This window comes from Rutidosis leptorrhynchoides, chromosome 7 (genome assembly GCF_046630445.1).
Source record: "Rutidosis leptorrhynchoides isolate AG116_Rl617_1_P2 chromosome 7, CSIRO_AGI_Rlap_v1, whole genome shotgun sequence".
NCBI classification, from domain to species: domain Eukaryota; kingdom Viridiplantae; phylum Streptophyta; class Magnoliopsida; order Asterales; family Asteraceae; genus Rutidosis; species Rutidosis leptorrhynchoides.
The window spans coordinates 121688423-121698068 of record NC_092339.1 but is presented as its reverse complement, the minus strand read 5'-3'; the positions used below and the strand labels follow the sequence as shown (position 1 = coordinate 121698068).

The 9646-nt window shown below is 31.3% G+C and overlaps 1 non-coding gene across 1 annotated transcript; it reads right to left on the bottom strand.

Moving 5' to 3' along the window:
- Nucleotides 1-739: 739 nt before the first annotated feature.
- Nucleotides 740-846, bottom strand: LOC139860860 (small nucleolar RNA R71). The gene has a single exon (XR_011763480.1). It is a non-coding gene; the product is annotated as a small nucleolar RNA R71 (small nucleolar RNA).
- Between the last annotated feature and the right edge of the window lie 8800 nt (nt 847-9646).

Sequence of the window (9646 nt, the reverse complement as noted above, 5' to 3'; positions counted from 1 at the left end):
GTTACATTACTTTAAACATGTTCATTCACCAACATTATTTGTTGACCTGTTTTTGCGTGTTGTTATTCTCAGGTATTAATTGCTTCCGCTGTAAATTGTTGCTGTTACGTAGAAGTCAAGCCAAGCACTGGGACCAGAGTTAACGTTCCGTCAAAGGGATTTTGATGGGGTGTTACAATATTGAACTCGAAGAACCAAAATCCAGTTCTGAAAAGATTAGTCTATTTAGCTTGTAAACGAATTAGAGACGTAATTGATTCCAGTAGAATAAATTTTGAAGAAGATGAAACTTCTAATTTCGAAGAAGGCTAAACTTCTGAACCTGAATTTGTTAATCCTTTTTATAATCTACCACATTAACCTGAAATGGCTGCAAACCATTCTATGGAGGATGTGATGAAAGCAGGCCGTTAAGGTATTGGACACTCAATTACTCAACGCGAAATCGATCAAGATTTTGAAATCAAAGTTCCAATACTCCATCTTATCAAAGATAATCAATTCCGAGGTACTTCTAAGGAGGATGCAAATGAGCATTTACGCCAATTCAATGAAAATTTCTAATCTCTTCAAAATCCGAGCTTTTGAAGATGAAACCAGTTATCTTCATTTATTTCCATGGTCTTTAAAGGATGAAGTCAAAATTTGGTTGAAGTCTCTTTTGGTTGGTGAAATTACTACGTGGGACCAAATGGTGGAAAAATTTCTTACTCGATTATTTCCTGCGTCTAAAACTATCAATCTTATAACCGAAATCTCAAACTTTAGACAGAAGAAAAATGAAACTTAGTATGGAGCGTAGGTAAGATTTGGACAATTGTTAAGAGATTGTCCACAACATGGGTTAAATAATTTTTAGTTGGTAAATATCTTCTACAAATTTTGTGACATAGCTACTAGGAGAGAGATTGATACATCAACTGGAGAAAACATCATGACTAAAACTTCTGACGAAGCCTATGCTCTAATAGATAAATTAGATGCCCACTCTCATGAATGACACTAAGATTTAGGTCTAACTCACTCAGTTAGTTCAGTTGGTTATGAAGCTGATGATTTAATGAAAGCCATGAATGCTTAGTTAGGAAGTTTAGGTAGGCAGATGGACAAGATTACTAAGGAGATGCACTTAATAAAGATAGGTTGTGAAAAGTGTTCAGGTCCATATTTGACTAAGGATTGTGTTAGTAGTATGATAATAGAGAAAGTAGATAATGTTTCTTATGCTAAGCAGAATTATCAAGGTGGAAATCCAAACTATTTTCCGTTCAATAACTTTCAAGTTCCTTATTAAAACAATACTTTTGTTCCTAAGAATCTAACGAGGTTTTATCCTTTTAGAGCCCCCTTCATTCCAAATGTTCCAGCCAACAATCAAAGTGATAAACATCCTAACCTTGAAGATAATATTCTTTCATTTATAAAAACTCGAAATGATGCTAAATGAAGTTATAAAGTCTCAGCTTTCTCAAGTTCAGAACAATCATCAAGCGTCAATTCAGAACCTTGAAAGGAATGTCACGAAAATATTTCAGCTTGTTGAGGGGAAGAATAATCTGATTACTGAGAAACCTAAGAATGTTCATTTTTGAGAAAGTAAATGTCATTACAAAGTTTGAGATTTTTGAAGGTGAATAATGGAAACAAGGGTTTTGTGTGGAAAATTGATGAAAATAGAAGAAAATTTTAAACTTTGGGGAAGTATGTGGGGAAATTCTGAGAGTGTTGCTGAGGAAGTTATTGACGAGGTCATTGAACAGGAAGAAGAAGCTGATGAGTATAAGCTTGAACCGATGTAGGAGTATGAAATGAATGATGAAGAGTTATCGAAAGAAGTTAATGAAACTGCCGGTGGTTTGAATAAGAGTCCTGATTATGTTCTTATTGAAGATTCTAAGTCTAAGTTCGAGAAAGATACATATACAACTGAGGATACAGTAGAGTGGTTAGAATTATTATTAGATGAAGATGAGAAGAAAGCCAATGGATTATATGCATCCTGCAGAATTTTGGATCTCTTGTGATGATTTGAAGCTATGAGAAAAGGTTATGAGGAGAATAAGTTGTAAGGATGGAAGGAGCTAGAAGAGAAGTTCTTGATTATAATGGTATTCGTGCTCACAATAACCAAAACAAATCAAGTTCTGTGTTTCCCGTTATTCGTTCTGATCCTGATGAATTTCATGTTCATTGTATGATTCAAGGACCAATTTCCGTTCGAGCTCTTGCGGATAATGGATCTAGTGTTAATTTGATGCCATTTAAAACATTTAACCATTTTGGTCTTCTTCAAGTTGAGCCGGTTAACTCTGTTATTTCATTAGTTGATAATTCATTATACCATCCGTTGGGAATCGTAAAGAGTGTGAAAGTAAAAGTTGGATGTGCCAATTTTTTGGTTGATTTCTTAGTAATGGATATGCCTGAAGCTCCATTCACTCCATTGATTCTAGGTCGTCCTTTCTTAGCTACTGCCAATGCAACCATTGCCTATCGTGAAAATACCCTTATTGTTCGACAATGGAATTGAGGTGAATTCATTCCAATCCACCTACGTAAATCTTGTTATTGGAAGTGTGTGAATATGCTAAGAGAAAAGTGTGGGGAAAAAAGAGATGAAGAGGCTAGATATTTAGTTAATTGAGGAATAGAGATTACTGTGGATGAAGTATCGCTAGAGTTTTTGAAGGAACAATATAAAGTGAGTGAAGATCTTAGGAGGCAGATATATGAGCTTCACATGGAGCATGAGAAGCCTAATCATAAAAGTAAATTGGAAGCTGCGAAAGTAGTATAGGAAGTAAGAGTGATTGAAGGATGGAAGAATAAAGGGAATGAAAAGGAAATCGTTGCAGATGAGCACTTTAATGTTGAAGAATGAGAAAGAGGAAGAAGAGTCGAGAAAATGACTCTGTAATAAAAAATCATCTATCTTTTTTATTTTTCTGTTTATTAGGATTATTTGTTTTATTTATTTTTGTGTGTAACAATTATGTGATTGTGTTTATGTTTATGTTTAAGTATTTATGAATAAAAGTTATGTTGCTTGTTTTTTTCAAAGTTATTTTAATTTTCTTTTAAGTTTCTGTTAAGTTTATATATTGAGGAATAATTCTGCAAATATCCCTTTGATTACAATTATATTCCAAGTAACATAATTCTACTCCCTATTTACTATTTTGTCTTTCAATAGTTTTTATAAGTCTAATTTTATGCAAGTGAGGATATTGCATAATCTTTAGTGTGACGAGGGAAGTGAATTCTTCATTTGATTTAATACCAAAATAATTTTTGAAATTTTTAAAGGAAATACTGAGAAACTATCTTAAAAAGTTGGTGTAATTGATACAAACTTTATGCCCTAATAAATGGTGGGAATTTTTAAATTTTTCTAGAGATAAAACCCTTTAGATTTATTTTTAAGTCTATAGTAACATGTGAAGATTGTAATAATCATCTTAGATTTTTATTTAGGGATCCTTGTTGACTATGAGAGTTAAAAGAATAAAGACTTGTGAATTTTTAAAGTTTAATTTAAAGACAATCTATACTCACTTTTGTGATGTAAAACAGAATAAGGGAATTTTTATTTTGTCTTTTACTAATTTTCTAACTATTGCTAGCACTTGAATATATAATCAAATATATAGGGTGTTAGAAATAATGTCTGAATACATATCCAAATATATAGAGTGCTGGTAATCTAATTTGGTTGTTGTAAATTTTTGGTTATTAATGTTGCAATTAATCTTACTTTATCTTATTTAGATTTAGTAACATTAAGTGACAATGTAACTCATTTGTGCTTAGAAATGATTGGTTTAAATTAGAATTTCAAGTATATCTGGCTATTATAATCATAGTGTTTGTGACTTTTTGATTTGTTTGACTCAGAGTGGATTTCTTTACTGGATTCCACGATTACACAGTAATATTTAAGTGCATAATAATAATAATTGTCACTAGTACAACACTTGTAGAGCTCTTTCCTATGAAAAGGCTGAATTACTTTTAAGTCACAAGCCACCGCTACCACTACCACTACCTTCATACATTATTATTAGGTTTGCTATTATTTGAAAATATGTGAGTGAAAAAAAAAAGAGTTAATCCTATGGGGTGCTAGATCACCTAGCCACCTAAAACCTTTTTTACAGTTTGGGATTGGTTAGTCGAAAGTTTGCTACATGGACAAGGAAGTTATCATCTTATAGTGAAGTGATCATGTAAAGAACATGCCAAATATGTGAAACGATTGTGAACTTATAACCCCTACCATAGGGCATAATAAGCATGGACCCACTGAAGGCATAAGAGTGATTATCATTGATATATTATTAGCAAGACATATTCATCTGGCTTGTCATATAGGGTGTTTCTAACTAGAATTAAGAGGTTCATTGGTAAACGTTAACTTAATACTTATGCACTTAATATTAATGTAGACAAGGGTATGAGTTTGGCTAGTTACGAAGTTAAGGTGGAGGTGGACAAAAACACAAACATATGTATGATTTTAGTTATGATTGACATTCTGATTTAGATTCTATTTATCTATTTTTTGAATGAGGGTCACGTTAAGAATTCTAATTTTTATAAAGTTTGATTAAGTAGATATATATAATCATTTCTAACCAATGTATATTTTTGAGTTTTGACTTAACTTTTAACTTTTGATTTTTAAATGCTAACCTTTTTCTTTTTGGATGTTTGATTGGGCACTTGCACCAAGAATTAAAATTTTCTTATAAATTATACAAGTCTGAATTAAAACTCTTTGCCTAAGAAAAAGTTGATAGATTTCCATTCTCTTAAGAAGGATAGAAGTTTTTGTTGAACTTGACTTACCATAAGGTTTAAAGAATACTTGATTAAATTGTTGACAATTATCTCTTAATTTATTTAAAATTTTCATAGATATAGTTTCAGTTTACTTGAGGGCAAGTAAAGTTTAAGTGTGGAGAATTTGATAACGCCTAAATTATACATATTTTTATAATCATTTTAGGGTGCTATCTCGGTATTTGATCATAATTTTAAATAGTTTCTTATATATTTATTATTAAAATTCTGTAAAAAGGTATTTTTTTAACATTTTGCTTTAGTAAATGTGATAAAACAGGATAAAAACAGAAAAATGGTCAAAGCCGCCGGCTGAAAGCAGGCATAGCTGCCGGCTATGGAGTGTAAATTGCCAAAAGTTCCGTAACCAGTCAAAAACGAGAAAGACTTAAAGCCCAAGAAATATCAAGGCAAAGCCGCCGACTAAATCCACTAAAGCCACCGGCTGTTATGATGATTTCCGTATGCTTGACGCCAAAGTCATCATAAATAAGGAAATAGAATTTGAATCGGATGCAAAGAGAAGAAGCCGCCAGTTGTGACTATAAAATCCGACGGTTGTGGAGCTACATATGGAATTACTCGAGCCTCAAGATACTTGGTGATTAAGAAAATGAGTCCGATTTGGGATAAATGTTGACAGCCGCCGGCTGTTCTTATCATAGCCGCCGAATATTAAGCCGGTTACTTCAAATATAAATAGAGGTCGAAATTTTCAGGTTTCAAAATACAATCAATATATACACTTAGTGTACAATTTTCAATTCAGTTTTCAGGGTTTAGTTATAAATTTTCTTATAATTGAAGTTTAAATTAAGTGTAATTTGCTTTTGGATTGTAGATTTAATTAAAGATTTAATTTCTTTTTTTCTTTTAAGGTACGAATCTTATTTATCTTTACCGCAATCTTTTTAACTTTGTTTACATTTGAGTTCATGCATTTAATTTCGTCTCGAACTATGAACTAAACGTTCATAGTAGTTATTAGGACAAAAAAGACGATTTTGAAAATAACTGTATGAAGCCGTCGGGTATGGAGTTACAGCCGCCGACTGTGCTTCATAGAGCCAATGGCTATGATGTTAAAATTTCATAGTTTTTGGTCTTGATAAGAACTGTGGGATTTAGGTTTGTGTGATAATTATTGATCTATTTATTGCTGCTATAATTTGAAATTATGTTTTAATCCTTGATGTAAAAGTAAATACAAAGCTTAGGTTAACACATCATTAATTCTAAGTTATATGTTTGCTTGATTTAATTCAACTAGAAGATTAGACACATTGAATAGGTGTTTAAATTTCATGATATCAAATCAAGGATTATTAGGAGTAATTTATGGAAAAATAATGAATACGCTAGTATACCGATTATTAATTTATTAGACTTATTCAAAAGAACCATAGTTTTTGTAAATTTGTATGACAATTGCAAGGGAATTTGGTTAGGTTACATATTATCACATCACTAAATTTGATATAATTAGGTTTATTAGCTTATCTATTTGTCAGTCTGATTGAATATTGTCTAAGTTCTCCTCGCAAAACCTAGTGATATTTATTATGTAATTATATGAATTCTATGAAATCAGGATAATAGATTTGTATGCCCACTTAGCTGATAGGTTTAACTCCTCATAATTAAATCAAATTAAGTCCTAATGATTGATTGTTACGTGATAATTAGTTTTACTATTCTTAATAGGAATAAAAATCGGTCTATAATTATTATCTTATTAATTATCAATATAAGTTATGAACCTAAATAATTAAAAAAATCTCTAATGACACTAAAGTCCGAATAACCACTTTTTTAATTATATTTAAATTTATTATAAGAAAATTCTATCTTTTAATGAGATAGTCTTATTATAAAATCTTATAATAACCTTATACCTTATTATTTCTTTCCTAACAGATAATAATATAATAATAATTAAATATAAATATAATATAAAAATGCAACTCTTATCCGCTTCTGTAGTCACTTGGACAATACCTAACTTATACTATATTACATTAATCGAGTTTTGTTGCTCGTTAGGGTATTAAAAGTGGAAAGTAAATTAGAAAATATAAATTTAAAAGTTGAAACAAAGTAAGAACAAGAACACACATTTACACACGTCATTCCTCAGTTGCTTCACCATCTTTCTCATTAGGTTGAGATTTAACTGAACCACCAGCTCTTTGACTTTCACCTTGATGTGTGCGAGGTGTAGTACGTAATACTATTAATTTTACTACGAAATAATATTAAATACGCTACAATTTTACACAAGTTATTTATTTATTTATTTATTGAATGGATATACCTAAACCTTGCTACAACACTTATAGACAGTGTACCTAATCTTAGAGTAGTGTAGTTTTTAGTAAGTCCGGTTCGTTCCACAGGGACTCAGCTAAGTTTAACGCTATATTTTTTTAAACTATATTTGTATAAAAATATATATATAAGTAATATTATTATTGTTATAAAAGGGGAGTTTTACCGTTTAGTGACCGGTTTGTCGATTTTACGTCTTAAGTCGCAATTAAAACATAATGTAAAATATTAAATAAAAATACAACTTAATTTAAAGCGTAAAGTAAATGACGATAAATAAAAATGCTATAATTAAAAGTGCAATAAATTAAAGTACGATAAATAAAATGACGATAAATAAAAGTACGATGAAATATGAAATAAAGGAATTATGCTTATTTAAACTTCCATAATCATGATGTTCGACGTGTTGATTTTAGTTTATTACCGAGGGTTAATTGTCCTTTGTCTTGGTTTATTTGATACGTCCATCTGGTTTTTGTCCATAATGGTCCATCAGTCATAAATATAAAGTGCGAGTGTCCTTGTCAAATTAACTTTGTACCCGAAGTCAAATATTTCAACTAATTGGGGACTTAAACTGTAACAAGGTCTTAATACTTTGTTTAATAATTACACCAGGATATCTACTGTGTTTAACCCAAGGTTTTAATACTTTGTTAACAATTACACCAAGTGTCCTTGTACGTAATCCACCCCTGTTTTAATGAGTCCATTGACTATTAATCCATCCCCGTGTCCGGTTAAATGAACGATTATTAGTATTTATAAATATCCCGCCCATCGTGTCCGATCGAGTGTTTGTAGTTATTTATAGATATGTCAAATTGTAAATCTCTATATTAAATTAACGAACTATCATTCAGTTAAACAAATATAAAGCCCATTAATAGCCCATAGTTCAATTCCCACAAGTGTCGTTCTTTTGTCCAAACCCCAATTATGGTCCAAAACCCAATAACACCGTCTTTAATATTTAGTCCAACATCACGATTACGTCGGCTTAAATATGCATAATAATAACTTATCTACGAGACATTAATTTAAAAAGGTTGAACATAACTTACAATGAATATTAATCGCGTAGTGTTACACGGACAGAATTTCGACTTACAAACTTAAAACATTCACCACTATAACCTTACTATTATTAAATTAATATTAAAATTATAATTATAAAATAATTATAAATATATATTGAGAGATAGAGAGTAATTGAGAAATATGGTGTACACAAACTCGCAGAAAACGTTTCAATTTATAGGACTTGGGCAGCTACAGTGTTCCATGCAATCGCATGGTTTTTGTGCCTCCAGGCCATGCGATCGCATGGCTCCCTATTACAGCTCAGGTACTTTTGTTTTCTTATTTGCCGATGGTTTTTAATATAAATATAATATATAAATAATTTATAGAATTATTTATATATTATATTATATTTGTGTGCGTAGTTGACTTGTAATTTTAGCTCCGTTGCGTCGCACGTTGATAGTTGGTTCATGTCCCGGTTCCGGATTTTTGAACGTCCTTGCGTACTATTTAATATCTTGTACTTTGCATTTTGCGGCTTGTACTCTCGTAATTTTGAGACGTTTCTTATCAATAAATTGAACTGCTTGGATTGTACTTTGTACTTTTTAGCATTTTGGTCATTTGCATCTTCAAATCGTCGAATCTGTCTTTTGTCTTCACCTTTTATTATTTAAACGAATATCACTTGTAAATAGAACAATAGCAACTAAAAGCTTGTCTTTCTTGAAGGATAATGCTATAAAATATATGTTCATTTTTAGCATTATCAAATATTCCCACACTTGAGCGTTGCTTGTCCTCAAGCAATATAAAGCTTGAATATAACTTTACTAGAATCACTTCTTTATTCTTCACACTTTGTACATCAGTGATTTTGATACGACGGTATGAACAATGATAGTAACGATGTAGGTTACAGTCCTACCTGACTAAAAATTTAGATCCTTTAAGGAAATTAGATCTTTATGAAAACATTTGATCTTTTGAAAATTTAAACTAGATTTTACCATAGACAAGTTTTCCGGAAATACCCTTCACCGGTGTTTGCAAAATGTTTTTGTAGGTTTTGTGGGTTTCAGATTTAAAAATTTTAGCTCAAAACTTATGGTTTTGTGTCACCTACTTGCTAACCTTGTATTGGGAAAGCAACACGTCCAGTATACTTGCTCTGTATATTACCTTTCGGTAAACTACCGTCCAGTTGTAATGGAAAGCGTTGAACAAGCAACTGTTAAGGCAATGTCTAATGACATGCTTTTGATTATGGTCTATATCATGTCGGATGCAATTACTATCCTTTGTAGGAGCAATAGTAAAGATCACCCTATAGTTTTTCGGTTTGGCACAAGGTCCTGTCTTCGACCATGCTATGCAACCACCGTTCTTACAGTTGACACCCGATTTGGTTCAGGTGACCTAATGAATTCTGGTGAATTCTCAGTAT